Raw genomic sequence first — 22,475 nt, 5'->3', positions numbered from 1 at the left:
CCGGACTTGCGATGCCAGACACCAGCCCACCAGGATGCCACTGCATGCGGGGAGAATACTCAGCTTCTCCCCCGCCGTCGCGCAAGCTGCCCGACCACCCAGGATGACAGGGGAAGCCGGCGGCGCGGTAAGCGGGAGCCGATCCCCGGCTGAGCCCTGACAATTCTAAACCAATAATGGATAAACAGGCTGGATTACTATCATGTTTATGAATAAAGTGTCTTGAAACACTATGTAGTCTGTTCTTATTCAGAATGTTCCTACGATGCTCCATAAATCTGACCCGTAGAGGTCTCGTAGTCCTCCCTATATAGTATAAATTGCAATCGCAACTCAATACATATATTATGAAATTAGAATCGCAGTTGATAAAGGAAGTCAGTTTGTAAGTTTCAGAAAGTGTAGGTATCCGTACTTCAATCGTTCTCCTTTGCATATGAGAGCACATAGTGCATCAAGATTTACCGCACCTATAAAAGCCACAAGGTTTAATACTTAACCAACTGGAACCATTTGTTGTTTCTTTTTCTTTCATATTACTAAAATGGCTAGGTGCCAAAATAGTTATAAGGGATCAATCCGACTCCTGTTATAGGTGTGAGTAAAAGTTAAATTATATCAATTAGAATGAAGGGACTCGACAAAGGAAGATGCAGAAAAAGAATCCCCATCCCAATTATCTAATTGGGAGGAAGTAGATAGGAGTACACCTGTATCTGACGACACTGATATGATTAAAAATATGTATAAACTCGAAGATCTGCTTAAAGCAGAATCTAGGAACTGGTTGGATAGTATAAATCTTCAAAAATATATAAACAGTAAAATGATCCCTAGGGGCTTGAGATTATTTAAGCCCTCTATTTTTCAAGATGATAATACGTTCCAGAGAGAATGGGATCAGCTTCTAGATAATTGCTCATTTGCACTAATGGATTTAGTCATCAGATACAGGTCCTCCAAAGTACTCCAGATTGAAAAAGAAATTGACCTTTTGAAAGTATCTTTGGATAAATATAGTACACAGAGTGATTTTGAACTAAGAGATAAAAAGATCAACGATAGAGTTATTAAATTTGAGACACAGCTAATTGAGATGAAACAGAAGAAATTTAGAAGAGATTTGATGGATTATAAGGATAATATGGTGAGGAGTTATAGGACCAAACAGAAGGAGAAACCGTTTGGGAGAAAAAGATTTGACAATAGCCCTTCCCATTATGGCCATTATAGGCCATATGAAAATGATAAAAATAAGATCAGAAATAGTAGAGTGATTAAGAAACCTAACCAGTTTTTTCCACACCAAACAATTTGCACCACTTGCTAACAAAGAAACCCAGGAACAACAATTATCCACCAGGAATTCCATTGGTAATTGTCATCAGCCTTATAAATCCTATTTACATAGATCAGTGGGAAGGCCAGAACAGTCAAATGATCAAGACAACTCGGACCAAGGGTCTTTTTTAGGGGCGCGTCCCAAACAGACCAAACTATCGTATATGACCCACCATCAATACAACAGAGATACCAAAAAGACAGAGAGATCTAAGCCCAGGGGGAGGAGTGGAGGGAAACATAACAAAGAGAAACATAAGAAGATTAGAACAGTTGGGCATCTAAATACTGAGTTGGGTTTAACTAACAATGTTTTTAATATTTCATCCAAACAATTAGATGAGTCATAACTATCACTTCTTAAAAAAGGTTTAAAATTTTCCCCCACAAGTGAGCATAATATCTATATATCGCTATATACGCACGCTATGTCGTAAAAGGTTTTTTGTCAATACACATCTCCAGAAATTGGGAGATCCTTCTTTACCTATCGTACTTGATAGTACAGATGATGTTTTGCTTTCAACCCTAGAAGAATTATGGAAAGAAAGCAATACATCTGAATCTACTGGTATTGGAACAACAGATATTCAAATGAAAAAGGTTTTTGATTGTAATAGAGACACCACTGCCTTCAGGGTTAAATCTGAATTTTTTCCCATTTGTGCGAAGAGCAGTAATATTGAAGCCTTTTATAAAATGACATTAGAGAACTTTAAAAATTTGTGTGTACAAAAACAAGGCAGCACTAGATATGCTTCTAATTTATCTAGACAGGAAAAAAGGGCTCTCAGATTACTCACAAAAGATGAATCAATCATTATCAAGGAGGCCGATAAAGGGGGGTCTTGTTGTTATGGACCGTACTCTCTATATTACAGAAGCACAGAGACAACTCCATAACATTAGATTTTATACCACTTTATCAAAAGACCCCACTGGTCCATTTATTTTGGAACTTAAATCATTGCTTGAGTCTGCAGTTGACTCGGGGGTCATATCTAGGGAGTCATACCAATTCCTGTTTCCCTCCTATCCTACCACTTCCACTTTTTATTTTCTTCCCAAACTTCACAAATCCCTCACTTCACCTCCAGGGTGCCCTATAATTTCTGGTGTTCATTCTTTAACTTCTAATCTATCTTTATATCTTGATTCATATCTTCAACCTTGGGTTTGCACCTTGCGGTCACAGCTCAAAGATACGATACTACTCAATCTATTGAGTGGAAGGATACATATGCCTTCCTCTCTCTACATGTGAATGCTTTATATACTAATATTCCTCATTCTACAGGATTAGAAATGATAAATAATAGACTTATACGAGATGATGACCACAGGCAACACAGGCAATTCATTTTGGATTCCATTCGGTTTATTCTTTTTCACAATTATTTTCTTTTTTCTGGCACGTTTTATTTACAGATGATGGGAACAGCCATGGGAACCAGGTTCACACCCAGTTATGCCAACCTTTACATGGGTGCCTTTGAGGACCAACATGTGTGGGGAGGCCCCTGGGAAGCGAAACTGGTTTTCTATGGCCATTACATAGATGACCTTTTTATTATTTGGGATGGGGATTCTTTTTCTGCATCTTCCTTTGTTGAGTCTCTTAATTCTAATTTATATAATTTAACTTTTACTCACACCTGTAACAGGAGTCGGATTGACTTCCTGGATGTGACCGAGACAGATGGGAAGGTTTTTACCACTTCTAATTTTGCCAAATCTGTTAATACCAACGCCTATTTGCACTATAGGAGTGCACATTATGCTCAGTGGAAACAAAATATACCAAAGGGACAACTAATGCGTCACCGTAGAAACTGTACGAATTTAGATACTTTTTCCCGACAGGCCAAAGACATGATTAATGCGTTTATTGAACAGTGTTATCCCCAGAAATTATTAGAAGATTCCTACAAAGAGGTTTGTTCTATGGATAGAAGATGTCTGTTGGAGAAATTTGAGAAACGAAAGGGGTCCCCTAACCAGGATAAAACTATGAGGGACAATGGAGAAAAGGCCTTTGTGTGTAAATATAGCAATAGCTCTAGTGAAATTAAGAACATTGGCCCTCATTAAGAGCTGGACGCTCTGAGCAGAGCGCTCGCTCTGAATGAGGGCCATCCTCCATAAAAATGGAGCGTCCTCCTGGACGCTCGTATAGCTGTGGGTCACCACCCACAGCTCATACAAGCGTGCAGGATGATGGTCGTGATGGTCTTGACCATCGCGACCATCGCCAGTGCGACCAGAAGCCTGTGGTCGGGGTTTTCGACTAATTAAAGCTCCCTCCGTCGTGCGCATGCACAGTGCACACCATCGACCCACTTGCGAGCGGACAGCCGCTTGCGAGTGTGTCTGAATGAGGCCCATTATCTCTAGGAACTACAGACTCCTCAGACAGGATAATATATTACAAAATATTCTTCCAAACAAGCCACTTGTTACGTTCCGGAAAAATAGATCCCTTAAAACTATTTTGGCACCTAGCCATTTTAGTAATATTAAAGAAAAAGAAACAACAAATGGTTCCAGTTGGTTAAGTATTAAACCTTGTGGCTTTTATAGGTGCGGTAAATCACGATGCACTATGTGCTCTCATATGCTAAGGAGAACGATTGAAGTACAGATACCTACACTTTCTGAAACTTACAAACTGACTTCCTTTATAAACTGCGATTCTAATTTCATAATATATGTATTGAGTTGCGATTGCAATTTATACTATATAGGGAGGACTGCGAGACCTCTACGGGTCAGATTTATGGAGCATCGTTGGAACATTCTGAATAAGATTAGATTACATAGTGTTTCACGACACTTTATTCATAAACATGATAGTAATCCAGCCTGTTTATCCATTATTGGTTTAGAATCAATCCCCCCCATGGAACGTGGTGGGAATAGATTCAATAAACTTTGTTGTATAGAAATATTTTGGATGCTTAAATTCAATTCCCTTCATCCTGATGGATTGAATGAAACAATAGAACTGAATTCAGTAATCCAACATTAGCTAGTCTTCTTATTGATAAGCTAATAGGCTCATTGTTTTGTGTGCGATTCTCTTTGTCATGCTCTATTGGTGGGAGGGGTATTATGACCCCCTATACTCCACTGTATGGTGTCTTAAATTTAGGTATATGGATTATTATTACCATTATTATTATTCTTTGGGATTGTATTAAAGCAGCACTATTCACATAGAGTTAAATCTTATAATTTAAATGCTCATTTTTTGAGATGGGATATATGTATATGTTCTTATATATATCTATATTTATTAGTCAAACAATTTTTTACATATTTGCCTTGAAGTAACTTATAATGATTGTATGTGCAGATTGTCTATATATAATCTGTTTATTAACCATGAATCATTTGTATTGTTTAACAGTGTTAATTTCTGTGTCATTTAGATTTAGGTTTGGATGTGTGATTTTATAAGCATTATTCATTATATATCTTGTCGCTTTGTACATGTGTAATGGAATTCTTCCGGGTCAGGTGATCAGTGCGATCACGTGGACAGAGGTTTATATTCATTATGTTATAACAATGGGAATGAAAGATACTTTTGTGACTATTTATTTACTTTGATTACTGATGAATCGGGATCATCATGTGTTCCGCGATCATGTGACTTGCGATCATGTGACTCGCGACCACATGATTTCTTCCAATTCGTCGGACCACGTTCCCTCATTCTCCTCCATTGAATGTGGTTCTTCCGGGTCACGTGATCGGACTTCAGGAATGGAGTCTTCTAAATAAACCTAATTAAAGGTAATATACTTATCGTTTTAGCTGTGTGTTATTAATATTATATGAATAAATGGGATTGCCTTCCTATGAGATACATTTTTTAAGTTTTTGGACGGTTCTATTATTTGGATGTTAATTGTACACAGATGCATCTGAGTGGACATACTATAGGTATAAAAAGATCATTTGGACAGATTACTATATGCTCCTGAAGAAGCTGGACCTTAAATATTTCCATTGAAACGCATTGAGCGCTTTTAAACCTACCTTTGGACATACTGGCCCTCATTCAGAGCCGTACGCTCTGAGCAGAGCGCACGCTCTGAATGAGGGCCGGGCTCCATTTTCATGGAGCGTCCTCCTGGACGCTCGTATAGCTGTGGGTCACCACCCACAGGCTATACGAGCATGCATTGTGATGGTCGCGATGGTCGAGACCATCACGACCATCGAATTTGCGAGCTGGAGCCTGCGGTTGAGGTTTTCAACCGCAAGCTCCGGAGTGATTTTGGCTCTATCAGAGCCAAAATCACTCCCACTGACATCACTAGTGATGTCAGTGGGCCGGCTTCTGACGGGAGGCGTTCCCGTGGGAACGCCCCCGTCAGGGAGGCATGCCCCCGGCACGCCCACCAAAGGGGGCATGCTGTCAATCAACATTGACAGCACGCCCCCTTTGATCGGACACAACGAGCGAAGGACTTTCCTTCGCTCGTCGCGTCTGGTGCATGCGCACGACGGAGCTCCCTCCGTCGTGCGCATGCTCAGTCCATAACATCGACCCACTTGCGAGCGGACAGCCGCTCGCGAGTGGGTCTGAATCAGGTCCACTATTCTCAACTCCACTTGGATTCTCTACTTGACTCTGGACTGAATTATACCAGCTATTGGCAGCAACTAACAGTATCCGGAGGATTTACATCAGCCTATATCTTGTGGTAAACCTGCTAAAGGACTGAATGGAACTTAGTGGGTCATTCAGACCCACTCGCAAGCGGCAGTACGCTCGCAAGTGGGTCGATGTTCCCCACTGCGCATGCGCACGACGGAGGGAGCTCCGTCGTCCACATGCGCGAGACCCTGACTGCGACATCCAAGCTGTCGCTCTGGGTCTCGCACCAAAGGGGGCGTGCTGTCGATGGTGACTGACAGCACGCTTCCTTTGGTGGGCGTGCTGGGGACGTGCCTGCCAGACGGAGGCGTTCCCATGGGAACGCCTACCGTCTGAAGCCGGGCCCACTGACATCACTAGTGATGTCAGTGGGAGTGATTTTGGCTCTGATAGGCCCTACCGCACCCTAAACCCTACCGCAGGGTTTCCGTCGCAAGTCCGATGGTCGCGATGGTCAAGACCATCGCGACCATCTTTTTGAACGCTCGTATATGCTGTGGGTGGTGACCCACAGCTGTACGAGCGTCCAGGAGGACGCTCCATTTTAATGGAGGAGGGCCCTGATTCAGAGCGAGCGCTCTGGTCAGAGCGTCCGGCTCTGAATCAGGGCCTTTGTCTTTTCCAACCCGGTGCTGCCCTATGAGTCTTATAATACCAAGGAGTAGATTAATTATAACTGAGACCTTATGGTTTTCTATATGGTTGTCCTATGTGAACTTCATTTATATACTGTTCCAATTATTGAACAGTTTTATATGCTATATAGTTGTTGACCATTGTGTTATTGTGTATTAAACATATATATTTATTGTAAAGAACCGTCCAATTCATTATACCCTGTATAGTGGTGTATTACAGCGCTGGTATTTTATTCTGTTTTTTTCTATATTTAGGGGTTGACACCCCTTTACCGGCTGCTCTCATACAGCGCTTTGGCCTTTTTATACATACCCTTTTCCATTTATTGGGATTATAAGTAGAGCAGTGCAGGCTCGGATTAGTTAGGATTTTCCCACCACATTTGGAGAAAAAATCGGGTCTTAGAAAGAGACAAAACGTCATCTTTCATGGACTTTTTTGGCAGTAGAATCCAAACTAATCTGAGCCTGCACATATCTAAATAGAAGTATCATTTGCCTGTATTGGTTATAAAGGTACAATGATCCCTATGACTACATAAATGTTCTGAAAAGTATCAGTATGTTTTCATCAACTAATAGATCTCACTAACTGCTTTAGGGCTCATTTGCATTTGGCTGTAAGTCACTTTTATGACACGCCTCTCAGATTTATCAGTACACTTTACTGCCGCGCTCATAGGTGCTGCTTTCACAATCTCCCTGAAATGCTTTTTCAAAAGTAGGTAAGTATGCTGTAATGCCAGTAAAAGTTTTAAAGTACAGAATAATACCTGTTGATTCTAGGGAACATATACAGTACCTACATGTACATGTGCTTGTGCCAAATGTTTGGAACAGTGATAGTGTGACAGCACTTTATGGGCTACATACACTTATTAACTAAAAGTGAACACATACACAGCAGTTTCAAACTTTGTTGAATCATGTTGCCCTATAGTCTGTCAATTCTTGACATGGCACCCTCAAGCAGGGCCGGATTATAGGCAGCGCAGACGGGGCGGTCATCCAAGGGCCCCCACACTGCTGCAAACACTGTCCGGAGGCTGCAGCAGCATCCCACAGCAAACACATTGACTGACTGTCCGTCCCTGACTATGGAAGCCCCGCCCCCACACTGACATATTGCCGCGATTTGCGGTTGTATAGGTAGGGGCGGATCCTAATGCCTGGAAGTGTCCGCCCTCATCAGAAAGATGATGCACTGCAGCTGCTGCCACAGGTAGTGTTCACGGGTGCTCTCTCGGTCCTACCCTCACTCTCCGTCCTCTCCATTTCTCCCCTTCCCCCTCCTTCTCTCCCCCTCCCTCCCTATCCCTCCCTCTATCTCTATATCACTGCCCACACTCCCTGTAGTCCCCTCCATCTCTATCTCACTCCCTGTCCTGCCCTCCCCCTCTTTCTCTATCTCACTTCATGTTCCTCCTTCTCTCTCTCTCTCTCTCTCTCTCTCTCTCTCTCTTTCTTCCTGTCCCTCCCTTCTCTATCCCTTTCTCTCTCTCTCTCTCTCTCTCTCTCTCTCCCTCCCTTTCTCTATCTTTCTTCTTCTGTCTGTCCTCTCCTTCCTCCCTCCCTCTCTCCCTTTCCTCTTTGTCTGTCTCCTTCCCTGTCCCTTTTTCCCTCTCCCCTCCTTTCTATTTATATATATATATATATATATATATATGTCTATATATGACATATATGTATACAACTATACATATATAAGTAGCCCGATTGGTCCAGCACTCCAGTTACTGTACAGTCCTGCTTCCGTGCCCTCCGTATTAGTAGGTATAAAGTGAGTTTGAGCAGCGGCACTGGAAGAGTTGAAACTAAAGCAAACCCTTTATTCCTTAACGCTCCAATGTTATTAAACAATGCTCCATACATTACATAAGTTCTTACCTTTTAATGGCAACATCCGATATTGCTCACCACAGCCCCGGGTCCGCCCGCATCTGCACGCTACTGGGCATCCACTTTTTGGCATACGGTTACTGTGGAGATTAGTGTGATGTAGTTATGCCAATCCCCCATTTCCTGATATATTTGTAGGTGGCTAAATATGTTCTATATGTTTTTAACTGTATTTTATTCATTGTACCTAATGGTGGTGGTGCTGATAATGGCCCTCATTCAGAGCCGTACGCTCTGAGCAGAGCGCACGCTCTGAATGAGGGCCGTCCTCCATAACTATGGAGCGTCCTCCTGGACGCTCGTATAGCTGTGGGACACCACCCACAGCCTATACGAGCGTGCAATTTGATGGCCGCGATGGTCTTGACCATCGCGACCATCGAAACTGCGAGCCGGAGCCTGCGGTTGAGGTTTTCAACCGCAAGGCCCGGAGTGATGTTGGCTCTATCAGAGCCAAAATCACACCCACTGACACCACTAGTGATGTCAGTGGGCCGGCTTCTGACGGTAGGCGTTCCCTTGGGAACGCCCCCGTCAGGGAGGCACGCCCCCGGCACGCCCACCAAAGGGGGCGTGCTGTCAATCAACATCGACAGCACGCCCCCTTTGATCAGACACAACGAGCGAAGGAAAGTCCTTCGCTCGTCGCGTCTGGCGCATGCGCACGACGGAGCTCCCTCCGTCGTGCGCATGCTCAGTGCAGAACATCGACCCACTTGCGAGCGGACAGCCGCTCGCGAGTGGGTCTGAATCAGGCCCAATATTCACTTTTATTCCGCAGCCCTGGATATACTGTGAGCCCCGGAAGCATCCTATCACCATAGTGACTTGTGAGTGCCAGGTGCATACATATCATTATATGTGGACGCCCAGCAGCGTGCAGCCCCAGGGGCTGTGGTGAGCACTATCGGGTGTTGCTATTTAAAGGTAAGAACTTATATAATGTGTTTGTCTGTTACCTTGATAAAAGGGCTTTATAACCCTGAAATGTTGGAGCATTAAGGAATAAAAGTTTTGCTTTAGTATCAAGTCTTCTAGTGTCACTGCTCAAACTAATTTTATGTATACAAATCTCTATCTATCTATCTATCTATCTATCTATCTATCTATCTATCTATCTATCTATCTGTCACTGTGTGAGGCCGTGGCAATTTTATTGATGGGGCCCCCACAGCTTAGTTGCCCCGGGGCCCCCACAAGCCTTAATCCAGGCCTGCCCTCAGACCAAAAGTTTCTGAATAATGATTACAATGCTGCAAGAATATTGTGCTTACCTGACGCCTTCTGTGCTTCTGATCATAGGCGAAACTGGGGGGTGGTCCGGGGGTACACAGGACCACCCATTAGCTAAGTTTCTTTAAAATAAAAAAAGGCCACTGGGGGAGCTGCTGCGCATGCCCAGCAGCAGCTCTTCCGTCGTCCCACAATCAGCAAAACAACGGAGCAGCAGGTAAGTGCTGGCTGCGACTGCAGGGAGGGAGGTGGGGGGGATTGGAGCGCTAATGAGGTTGGGGGGATTGTAGCTGTGCACAGTAATGAGGGGGGGTTGTAGCTGTGCACAGTGCTGAGGGGGGAGGGGGGATTGGAGCTGTGCACTGTGCGGAGGGGGGAGGCGGGATTGGAGCTGTGGATAGTGCTGAGGGATGGGGTTGGAGCTGACTGCACAGGGGGCTGGGGAGCAAGGTTGGAGCTCACCGCACAGGGCTGGGGGGATTTTAGCTGACTGTACAGTGCTGAGGGGGGAGGGGATGGATTGGAGCTGACTGCACAGGGCTGTGGAGGATTGGAGCTGACTGCACAGGGGGCAGGTTGGAGCTTACTTCAAGAGCTGGGGGGGTTGGAGTTAACACAGGGCTGGGGTGACATAAGTTGGGGAATGACACTGACACACACTGTGACTGTGGGAATGGGGCAGAGAGACGCACACTGGGGCCAGGGGAATAGGGCTGAGAGACGCACACTGGAGTCGGGGAAATGGGGCTTAGAGACACACTTTGGCAGAGAGACACACACTGGGGTTAGGACAATGGGGCTGAAATACGCTCACTGCGGTCGGGGGAATGGGGCAGAGAGACGCACACTGGGGCTGGCGGAATAAGGCTGAGAGCCACAGGTGGGCCTGAGGATGGAGAGATGCAGGGTATCCTGGGGATGGAGAGGCCCAGGGGGTCCTGGGGATGGAGAGAGACAAGGGGGCCTGGAGATAGAGAGACATGGAGGCCTGGAGATAAAGAGACCCAGAGAGTCTGGAGAACCACAGAGGGGCCTGGGGATGGAGACATTGGGGGGTCTGGAGTAACACAGGGGTGCCTGGAGAGACACAGAAGTTTGATCAGGGAAATTCACATTTTTCCTGCACAAAAGCTTCTGTTACTACAGTATATATTATCTGGTTATGCTGATGATGACATGGGTTATATTTCTACGTAAACAGGCATCTTCCAGACAATGTGATCTCCTAAGTGAATACCGGCTGAAGACGGTGCCCAGTGAGGCTCAAATTCCTCAGAGGTTCGCTGTTGCAGAGAAACCACCACACAGACTTTCAAACTGACTGGGGTCCCAAAAACCGCCTAGGGGTGACACCAAGGTGACAGAAGCCGGGTGCTGCACTGTAGCATTAGGTGCAGCACTCGGCTCCTGACAGTGGGCCTGATTCAGAGCCATACGCAAGTGGCTGATCGCGCGTTCGACGAACGAGCGAGAAAATGTAAATTCAAGCACTCGCTCGTAAGTTCGCTCATAGCTAATCTTCCGCCCCAAAGTCTCCCAAACCCTCCTATAGCTAACGAATGAGCAAAATTGCGACCGTCCATCTCCAAATTTGGTTGCAGGGAACGCTCGCACAAGTCCAGACCGGAAGTGGGCCTGTCAGATTTCGATTACCTGCTCGTTCATTCAGCATACATCCTTTAATCGTATCATGCCAATCAATATATTAATTAGCTTAATTGCTCTTCACATGTTTGCAATCCGTTTTCTTTTCATTTTCACTAAACTTTATTCTTGTCCGTGTGTGTCATTTTTCCCGCAGAATACGTACGGTTTCACCAATGGTTTACGTTATCAAAAATACATGTTGTAACCAATTATCCTATTGTTTTCCTGTGTTTATGATAGGCCTATTTTCCGATTTTAATTTCTTTATTTAAATTAGCTTACGCATGTCACTGCATGAAGCCTATCATAACTCACATTATATTTTGGAGCCTGTAGGACACATGACTCATCCAATAACCAATACAATGGTTCCTGTTAATTTACAAAGTACATTAGCCAATCAAAAGTTTTCTCTGGCCTTTATTAAAACTGTTTGTTGTTAAAAAAACCATTGCCATCATGAGAGTCTCCGCATTTACCACACGGGAGCTGTTGGTCCTCACCGAGGTCATGGACCGGAGGATCACCAGCCAGCCTCCCCCCATCACCAACCGGGCCAAGCGATCGGCCTATGCGGAGGTTCGCCACCACCTGCGCTCCTTCGGCTCACGCCGTAATATCGGCCAATTAGAGCGCAGGTGGTCGGATCTGCAGTGCCGCACCCCCCGCTTGCTGGCATGTTTTCGGCAGCGGATCGCTGCAAGTAAGTTTTTTTTTTATTTTTTTAGGATTTGTTTTCGTCCCTATCTGCGTGTGCTTGTTTCCAGTATATCCCTGTTTGTTTATTGCGGCCCTATCTGCGTGTGCATGTTTGTTTTCAGTCTCGCCCTGTTTGTTTTTTGCGGCCCTTTCTGCGTGTGCATGTTTGTTTTCAGTATAGCCCTGTTTGTTGATTTTTGACATGTCTGTGTGTGCATGTTTGTTTTCAGTATAGCCCTGTTTGTTTTTTTTGGACATGTCTGTGTGTGCATGTTTTCCTTTTTTGGAATGTTTGTAATTTTTTTGTCTTGTAAATTTGTGTTCCACCCCCCCTCCAAAAAAAAAAAAAAAAACATTTTTCATTGATCATTTAGGGGCAGAACGCAGAAGCCGGCCTCGCCGCAGAGTTCGTCGCCGGGCTCGGCCCCTGGCGCCAACGACCAGTCCCAGCCCATCTCCCCAACCTTCCCCCAATTCCCCCTCCACCCCTGCATGGCCAATAGCTGAGTCCCCTCCCTCTCCCAATTTGCACCCCCAAAAAAATTCCCCCTCCCCTCCACCCCCCCTCTCTTTTCTTCCCCCTCCCCTCCACCACCCCCTCTCTTTCTTCCCCCTCCCCTCCACCACCCCCTCGATTTTCCGCCCCGTCAACCCTTTCCGCCATCTCCCCTCCCTCAACCCACCAGCACTGGCCCACCTCCGAGGAGGAGGAAGATGGAGGGGCTCCAAGACCATCAAGCCCAATGACCGGTATGTTTCCCTTTCTTTTGTTGTAAAAATACATTTTGAATAGATATACAATGTCTTGGTTATTTTCCACTGATACATATCACACATGTGAAAACACTCATTCTTGGGGTTTTTTGGTTTACCCTAACAAGGGTACTTCGTCCTTTTTGGCTCACCTTTTTGTGTGTTCATTTATAATTTAGTATTGATACCATCTTCGCATTTGCCAGTACTTGTTTTTTTAGGCAAAACTGGATCTTGTTTGCAACTAGATTTTTTGGTTTAGTTTGTTTATTAAACTTATAATGTAAGGTGTCATTTCATTAAGGATCCCTTTTTTTTTTATACCAACAGAGGACCAAAGGCGGATGCATGGTATGCAGGAGGGCTTGGCCGCCTTGCATGGCCACGTCATTGCCATGCTAGTGGTCCTGGACCACATGGCGGCGCTCCTTCGGAGCTGATTTTTTTGGGGGGGTTAATTCTGTTTTGTATTATTTGTAAAATAAAATAGCGTTGTATGTTAACGAGTCTCATTTCTTGCCTGAAAATATTACATTGTTTAACCTTCCATAAGTCCACTATTTGGTCATGTTCTTTAAAGTAAGGTAAATTAGATTGTACAATGCGCTAGAAAGTATGTAAGCTGCCACATTAAACACCTCACCATACCAATAGGTTGGTTGAAAAACCAACAGTTTGTTGTTTTTCTTGTGGTGGGTAATGTAAATAGAAACTGAAACCTGCTTAGGCCTATTTTTAAGAAACTACTGATTCACCCTAATACCTTTGTTGTTTTTTCTAAGCCACAAAGCATGTTCAAAGACTTAACCATTTCACACATTACAGGATTCGGCATTATGAAAGGTGGCATTTTTTGAGCCAGGTTACACGTGCTTGTAATGTGTAAATAAACAGTCTTTTTAACGTAAAAGAAAACTTTAATACACAGCAAACACAAACAGAAAGTGAATTGTGACAAGCAATTCACACAGTGAAAACACACTACAAAAAACAACCTACACCAAACTCAAAAAAAAAAAAATACACTGATGAAATAAGTAGCAGGCCAACATGAATCCACAAATGAGGCGATGAAATAATTTGTCAACAAGTTAGTTCCAATGTGGCCACATGTAGACAATTTAGTGGATCAGGTAGTAGGCATCATTTTTACATGGTTTGAAAAGGAAGACAAGAAAAAATAAATAAAAACAAGATTAAAAAGGCACATTACAATCGTACATGTAGACATTGGGACAATTAAGTAAATGTTTGTCAATAATTACCTGAAAAATCGGGCCACCACATCATCGCGTATGGCCCCCCACATACTGACCTCCGACCAACCTCGGGGGGGCCATCCTCTGGCTGCATTGGGTCACCACTCCTTATGGTGATGTTGTGAAAGATCCCACACAGGACCACAATTTTTGAAACCATAGCCGGCAAATATATGAGTTCGCCACCAGAGCGGTGGAGGCATCTGAATCGGCCTTTTAAAAGGCCGATACAGCGCTCCACCACCTGCCTGGGGGCTGTAAGTGCGGAATTATACTCATTTTGTGGCCCTGGTGTGGAAGCCAAATAAGGAGTGAGCAGCCAGGGCGTGCAAGGGTAGCCACTGTCTCCTGTGAAAAAACAAATACAACAATCAGGATCACTGTGTATCAAGCTTTGCATTGGTTTCAACTAAAGGGCTCCACTTACCCAGAAGCCATGCATCACCAGCTTGTAGGTTGTCTAATTTATGCCAAATCCCTGATTGCCGGATGACGAATGAGTCATGTGCACTCCCGGGTAATTTTGCATTCAGGGACAGGATCTGGAGGGAGGCATCACATACCACCATTACATTCAGTGAGTGATAGTGCTTCCGGTTCCTAAAAATTGCCTCCAGCCATGCTGGAGGCTGAAGTGGTATGTGAGTACCATCCACAACCCCTATGATGTGTGGGAAGCCAGCTATTTGGTAAAAATTGGCCTTCGCCACACTAAGGGAACCCATATCCAATGGCATGTTAATAAAATGATGGAGGTGCTTGAAAAGGGCCTCCATCACTGCCCTCAGGATCCTTGAAAAGGAGGATTGGGAGATTCCGGCCACTATTCCCACCGTGGTTTGAAAGGATCCTGAGGCACAGAAATGTAACACCGCCATTAATTGCGTAAGTGGTGGTATTGCTGTAGGACTGTCAATTTGCCACTCCAGATTACTCTCTATTAATGAGAGAGTGTCTATGATGATTTGTGGAGGAAGACGGTATCGTCTTAAAACCTCATCATCGGGCATTCCAAAAAGGGTGACACATGTTCTATATATCTTGGGCCTTGCACGCCTACGATGCCTACGCCTGGGACGAGGTTGAGGTTGGTCGGGTTCCGGAAGCATGGCCAAAATAAGATGACCAACATCAACCTGAAATGGTAAGCCAGGTAGTTAATGTTTGTTGAAAATGATCTTTCAAAAAAATACTTATCTTTGCTGCAAAATCCAAAGATGCTTACATGCCGGGGTATTGTCATGAGTGCAACAACCTACAGTTCAAAATTAGAAATTCGTATTAGAATTTTGGGGGGCCAAATTTCAATTTTTAAAAATTGGCTAAATGCGTTCAAAGATAGGGTGGAGCACACATTATTTGGAAAATGCACCCTACATTGAGTGGACAAACAAAAATGCCCAAATTTATAATATAAAAATCATTCTGGTGCTAAATCGTTCGCATTTTTACATTGGGAATAAGGAAACATTAGTGTGCTAAATAGTTTGCATTTTTACATTGGGAAAAAGGAAACATTAGTGCGCTAAATAGTTCGCATTTTTACATGGGGAATAAGGAAACATTAGTGCGCTAAATCATTCGCATTTTTAAGGGATAAACAAAGGAAATATATTTGGCTAAACATTGCGCTATATTTAGTGTTAATACATGATTGTTAAACTTAGAAATAAAACAGTAATGTCCAAAATATATGCGCAAACCAACACATCAAATTTGGAAAATCAGGAAAAAAGATAAACTTACAGAAATTTGACTAAGAAGTCACAGTCCAAAAACTTCAATGGGGCCCAGCCAAAATAACTGTAAAAAAGTAAATATTAATAAAAAAAATAAGAACATTTGGTTTGTCGATCCCTTATTTTTTAAAGGAGTAGTAAAAAATACTTACTCCAAAAATAACCGACAAAGAAAATAACCGCAATTAAAAAGAGTGAACGGAAACTAAGGAAAAAACAACAACAACCAACTCCGACTCCAAAAACCCGCCTCAATCCACTAATCCCGCCAACAATCCACTACTACACACGAAACCTCCAACAATCATCACCCGCCACCTCGACTCGAGTCGCCCAAAGCAATAAATAGTCTTTATTTTCCCGCTCCAATTAAGGACGGATCATAGGAGCGCACAATCAATGATGCGGACAAATAATACGGACGCATGTATAAATACGTCACAGAAAAATCAAAACGGTCTGCTGTAGTTCAAGTTGGTGTTCTCAAAATGGCTACAGAGCAGCAAAACAATGGCCAAGAGGCACCCGGTAAGTATTTGACTCTTTTGGCTTAAATGATTTTTTAGAACCAGAATTTAGTGAAAACTGAACATCTTAATTTAATCAATGTTTTGGCTAAAAGGTGTTGAGGATGCCATGGCAGAGGCTGCTGGGGCCGAGTAGGCCCACAAAAGAAGCCAAAAAAAAAAGGCAGCCACAATTCACAAGAAAGGAGTTGGAGGTTTTGGTCCAAATGTGTGTTGACATCCTGCCACAGGCAGATCGGAATAAGGGTGCAAGCCAGAAGTGGAAAATGTGGGATGAGATAGCCAGTGCTGTCAATAGGGTGGGTGAGTTTTGAACGTCTACCCTGGGATGTCAAACGCCAGTACGTAAAAACTACATTTTTGGACAAAGTGGTTACAGGGCCAAATACTGCAGGAATAATGCCAACATTTTCACCCACAGATGGACCGATTATAAATATCGGCTGAAACAAAAACTGGCAGAGAGGGCTAGGCATGCAAGGGGGACAGGTGGGGGTCCCACCCCTGTGTCATTGGAGCTGAATAACTTGGAAGAGCTGGCACAGGGGTGTGTGCAGTATGAGGAGGTGTTTGGCGTGTCCAACATGGATACGGACATGCCAGACTTTGCGGCTCCTCATGTTATCCCAGGTAAATGCTGTTATGTTACCAACTCTGAAATGTGTTTGTGACAATATGGAGATTCTAATGTTACTCTTTTCTCATTTTTCGCACAGAGACACAGGCGGATGAGTCTGCTCCAGAGGGGAGCCTTGGCCGCAGAATTTCTGCTGGCTCTGCAGGGGAGAAAACAGTAGATCCGGCTGGGGACCCTGCAGAAGCCAGTCCAGGGCAATCCTCCTTGCAGGCAGTGGCCCTCCTCACGGATCTCAATTTTAAATCGGATCACCACACGGAGATTCTGCAGAGGATGGACGCTGTCTGCTACGGGTGGCGGAGGCAATGGAGCAAAATGCTGTGGCCAACGTGACCATTGGTCAGGCCCTGGCGGAAAATACCAGGGCCAACATCCGAATTGCCAATGCCCTGGAGCAGCTCGTTCGCCAGCACATGGTGGAGCCGCCCTCCCTTCCTGCCGGAACATCAGGATCCTTCACCTCTGGCACAACAACAGCCATCCCTCCAAATGTGCCTAGCCCTCTGCCTACTCCAGAGGCCCAAACATCTGCCTCTGGAGAGGCCAGCCAAAGGACATCCCGGACCCATTCAGGCTCCCACCCTACCCCAGCCAAACGGGGCAAAAAGCGATGACAGCACTGGCTAATTTTCCCACAATCCTTCTGTGCTTGCCCCATATTCCTTTAGGGCCAAAACTTCCCTCTCCTTTCTTGTGAATTGTTTTTAATGTGTGTTTTTTTATTTTTGCAAAATGCCACTAATTTTGTGTTTTCATTTTTTGGCACAATTATTGATGTAAGCAAGACATGCAAACTGGAAAATGCACATGAAAATATAAAAATGTGTGTAAAAAATAAAAACAATTCAAAATCTGCTCCGTTGTAATGTGACATTATTCTCAATATGGTTTTTAGGTAATCCCGGCCCCCCCAAAAAAAACAAAAAACAAAACCGATTTCAAAGGGTTAAAAACCATTTAGGAGTTTAAAGGAACACTTTGCCCAGACCAAATGGATAAGAAATTTCCGGGACCATTAAAAATGTTGCTAAAACACAAACATGATGCCAATATTGTTGCAATAACACAAAAAGAGAAAAAAAAAACAAATAAAAAAAAAAATGAAAAATTGGTACGCTAATTGATTGTCTAAGCCAGAAATTAGCAGCTGAGTACTTCACATGCGTACGGTTTTGTGCTACAAAAAAAAAACTAGTTGCTAGACACATTCCAAGCTTGTTTTCAATTCTAAGTTGATTGCTTTTCTGGCCTGAAATGATAAATCGAAAAGACATCGAAGAGGCACGGGAAGGAGGACGAGACCATCGACATTGTGGTAGAGTATACCAGACCACAAGCTGTGCGAGCAGTTTGAATGAAAAGTGGATCAGACAGTGACGTATGACTTGTTCCGATCACATTTGCCGTTCGCATGAGATAATTTAGGGACGCCCACAAAATGCCTCGCCACGCCTGCGTTTTCGCATCTCCACTCCCGTCACCGCCCAAAAACGGACTGTTCTGTTAATCACATTTGACATGTCACTTCCTGTTCGCTATTCGACGAACGACTTAAAAAAAGCTCGCAATCAGCCGTACGCACATGCGCAGTGTAACACAGGCGCATGCGTGGTTTCACAACATCGGAACGCTACGAGCGTACTGCTGCTTACATGCGGCTCTGAATGAGGGCCTGTGTGAGGGAGCCGGCACTGCACAGTGCTCACATGTACTTCTTCCACACACCAGACCACTGGGGTTTGGATTGCGAGGCCATTCCACCTTCTCAAGTGACCACTCCCCCTGTTCACGAGGCAACGATCCTTCTTCCTACACCAGGTGACACCATGGGGATGGACACCACTGGTGTTTTATTTCCAATATCTGACATGGTGCTAAGACTGGGACCACCCATTACCAGATCTCTAGTTTCGCCTATGCTTCTGATGGTCCATGTCACTTTCTGATCAGCAGCCATTGGCACTGCACAGCAGAGGATTAAAGAAAGGAGAGAAGAGAGGAGAAGGGGTAGACAAGGGGGATAAAATGTGGTGTCAGTATACAGTGTGTCGTGGGAGTAGAAGGGAGAAAATTGAGGGGGACTGATGAAATGGTGGAGACAGTGGAAGCATTATGTCCCCCAGGGGCCCGTGTGCAGTCTCCGCCTAGTGCCTCCTCCTCTCGGTCCAGTGGTCGGCAGCGCACTGAGCTGCACTTATAGAGTGTGTCCAGAGTCTATAGCGCATGCGCAGGTCATCGCAGGTCATTTTCCCTGTACTGTGCATGTGCAAACGACAAGAAAATGGCCGCAGCGGCCATTTTCCAGCCATTTTTTACAGCGCAGACACCGGCACCAACAAGGGACTCCGGAAAGTTAAGTATAATATGGGTGTAGGGCGTGCAGTGCGGGCCCACCTGAACCCAGGGACCCGTGTGCCCCACACCCATTATAAATACGGCCCTGATGTCACCCCTGTTTGTCCCTATTTATGTTTATACATTTTAACTCCTGCATGACATATAAATTATATGTTTTAAAACATTATGAATTCTTAATAAATTTAACAGGTTCAATATAATCTCTGTTTAGTATATATTTCTTCATGACATATGCACACGATTGCACATATTAGAGGGTGAGCGCTGTATAAATATATATTCTATTTCAATACACCTAAAGGGGAAATTGAGACAAGTACACATACTAAGAGACAATTATACTGTATATACATGTTGGAGACAGAGAGAATAATACAAAGATAGTGAGAAAAACAGAGAGAGTAGAACAAACATGGCATGGTGTCAAGGGCCGACAGGAGGAGAGGGGACCATTATACCATCTGTTGTAGGAAGCCACGAGGTGGAGGGGAAGTAAAGGCAGGGGCAGGATGACAAGGCACACATTAAGCAGTGCTGCCTATGTAAATCATTTCTGCTCTTAGGACCTCATTCAGAGCCGGACGCTATTTGCGGTCGTTCGTTCAGATAAAAAGGGTGGCTATTCAAATGAACCGTTCGCTCTTTGCGGTCTGTTCACGCCTCTATGTCTGAACAAGCGAACAAAACTTGTGGTCGTTTTTTGGAAAACTACGCCCCCTGGCCGCTCGCATCCTACGTCATGTCCGCTATTTATTAGATTAATCGAGTACATTGACCAGCGTATGAACTGCTCGCTATTCTTGTGGTTGCTTTTTCCTACCGCAATCTTGCGAGCAGTTCTGACTATAAAATAACCCAGTGACGTGGTCAATGACGCTGCTTTATTAATTATGCACACCCATAAAACGCCCGTTTTTTTGACCTTTAAGCACGCCTGCGTTTGGATCTCCACTCCCCGTTTTCAAGCACCTTCCCTGTTACCACCCACATACGCCTCCTCCTGTCACTCAAAATAGCAGGCATTCGCTATTTAGCGAACAAACGATTTTTGGCCGCACTGACTGGTTCGCGCATGCGTATTACGATCCGTACGCATGTGCAGTTGGGCAAACATCGCTCGGGATGAACGAGCGGCCGCTTACGAGCGGCTTTGAATCAGGCCCATAAGCCGCACATTCACTAGGCGACTAGGGAAAGACAATACGATTACAACATCATAATTGAACCGTTATTCCCCATCCCCTGCAGTGCCTACACTGAACGATTAGTCGTTCAGTGTAAGCACCCTCCATCATCCCCAAACATGAGCAATCTATTGTTATCGGCAGATTGACCGGCATGTTCGGGCGATGATTGAGGTCGGAAACGACCAGTGGAAGCGCGCATCGCAGGTTGTTACTGACATTATAGTGCACGATTTGTGCATGATTAATGAACGATTGCGATGCCGTAATTGTGCAATCGCACATTAATATCGCCTAGTGGATGTGTGCCATAAGTCTACAGGCAGTGTGTGGCCCTGGCTGCAAAGATGTCCTCCTGCCCACAGCACCCCTGCGAGCACAATGTGGTGCCCCAGGACACAGTTTGGAAACTACTGACATAAGGAAAATGTAGTGTCCTTCAATTCCCTCTCTACTGTCCAAACTGCAAATGCAAGCACTGGTCGCTACCACATGTCAGATGTGATTACATATTGATAACTAGCCTAATAAGGATAAACACATTGGGCCTGATTCAGACCCACTCGCGAGCGGCTGTCGCTCGCAAGTGGGTCGATGTTATGGACTGAGCATGCGCACGACGGAGGGAGCTCCGTCGTGCGCATGCGCCAGACGCGACGAGCGAAGGAAAGTCCTTCGCTCGTTGTGTCCGATCAAAGGGGGCGTGCTGTCAATGTTGATTGACAGCACGCCCCCTTTGGTGGGCGTGCCGGGGGCGTGCCTCCCTGACGGGGGCGTTCCCACGGGAACGCCTCCCGTCAGAAGCCGGCCCACTGACATCACTAGTGATGTCAGTGGGAGTGATTTTGGCTCTGATAGAGCCAAAATCACTCCGGAGCTTGCGGTTGAAAACCTCAACCGCAGGCTCCGGCTCGCAATTTCGATGGTCGCGATGGTCTCGACCATCGCGGCCATCACAAAGCACGCTCGTATAGCCTGTGGGTGGTGACCCACAGCTATACGAGCGTCCAGGAGGACGCTCCATGAAAATGGAGCCCGGCCCTCATTCAGAGCGTGCGCTCTGCTCAGAGCGTACGGCTCTGAATGAGGGCCTTTGTTTATTAAGCCTAAAGCTGCATACACACACAACAATTTTGTAAATGAACCATTTTAGTAAACGATTTTCGTTCATTTTTTTCAAGGGAAAAATGAATGAAAATCGTTTACTAAAATCGTTCATTTATAAATGTAATGAACGATTTTTTTAAACTACAAACGATTTTTGTATATTAACCTAATGAAAAAAAATCGATATCGTTTATCGATAATCGTTAAAAAAATCTTTGTGTGTGTATGCACCTTAAAAGACTCTTTCATTCATTCATCTTATCTATCAAATTCTTAGCACTCGAGAAATCAGACATTTTTAGACGATAACCCGCTGCTTACAGCAAGGAATAGCAAAATGACTCAATTCACCCACAAAGTAACATTATCTCAGGATGGCACTACTTACCTTTTACATGTTGTTCAGCACTACCATAATGGTTACACTCAGGGCCAGTCACAGGTCTACTAGCACTCTGCTTGAAATTTTTTTAACCGCTCCCCAATCCAATTACACCCCTGAATATAAAAAAAAAACATACACTGGCCCCCACAGGAAAAATAGCACACACATTGCCCCCACAGTAACAAAAAACACATATTAACCTCCACAGGAAAAAAACAACAACACATATTGCCCTCACAGAAGCCCTTATATGAAGACAAGAGACAGCCTCACTGCTGAGCTGGCAGCTGTTGCCGACTGATCATCTGAAATGGCGACGGGGGCGTGTGTTGCTATGTGGGCTGCAGTGCAGGTGTATAAGACACTGTGCAGCTGCTTAAAATGTTCCCTTGATGAGGAG

This window comes from Taudactylus pleione, unplaced genomic scaffold (assembly GCF_031769625.1).
Source record: "Taudactylus pleione unplaced genomic scaffold, aTauple2 ptg000117l, whole genome shotgun sequence".
Taxonomy (NCBI): Eukaryota; Metazoa; Chordata; class Amphibia; order Anura; family Myobatrachidae; genus Taudactylus; species Taudactylus pleione.
Note: the sequence above shows the minus strand (reverse complement) of the source record.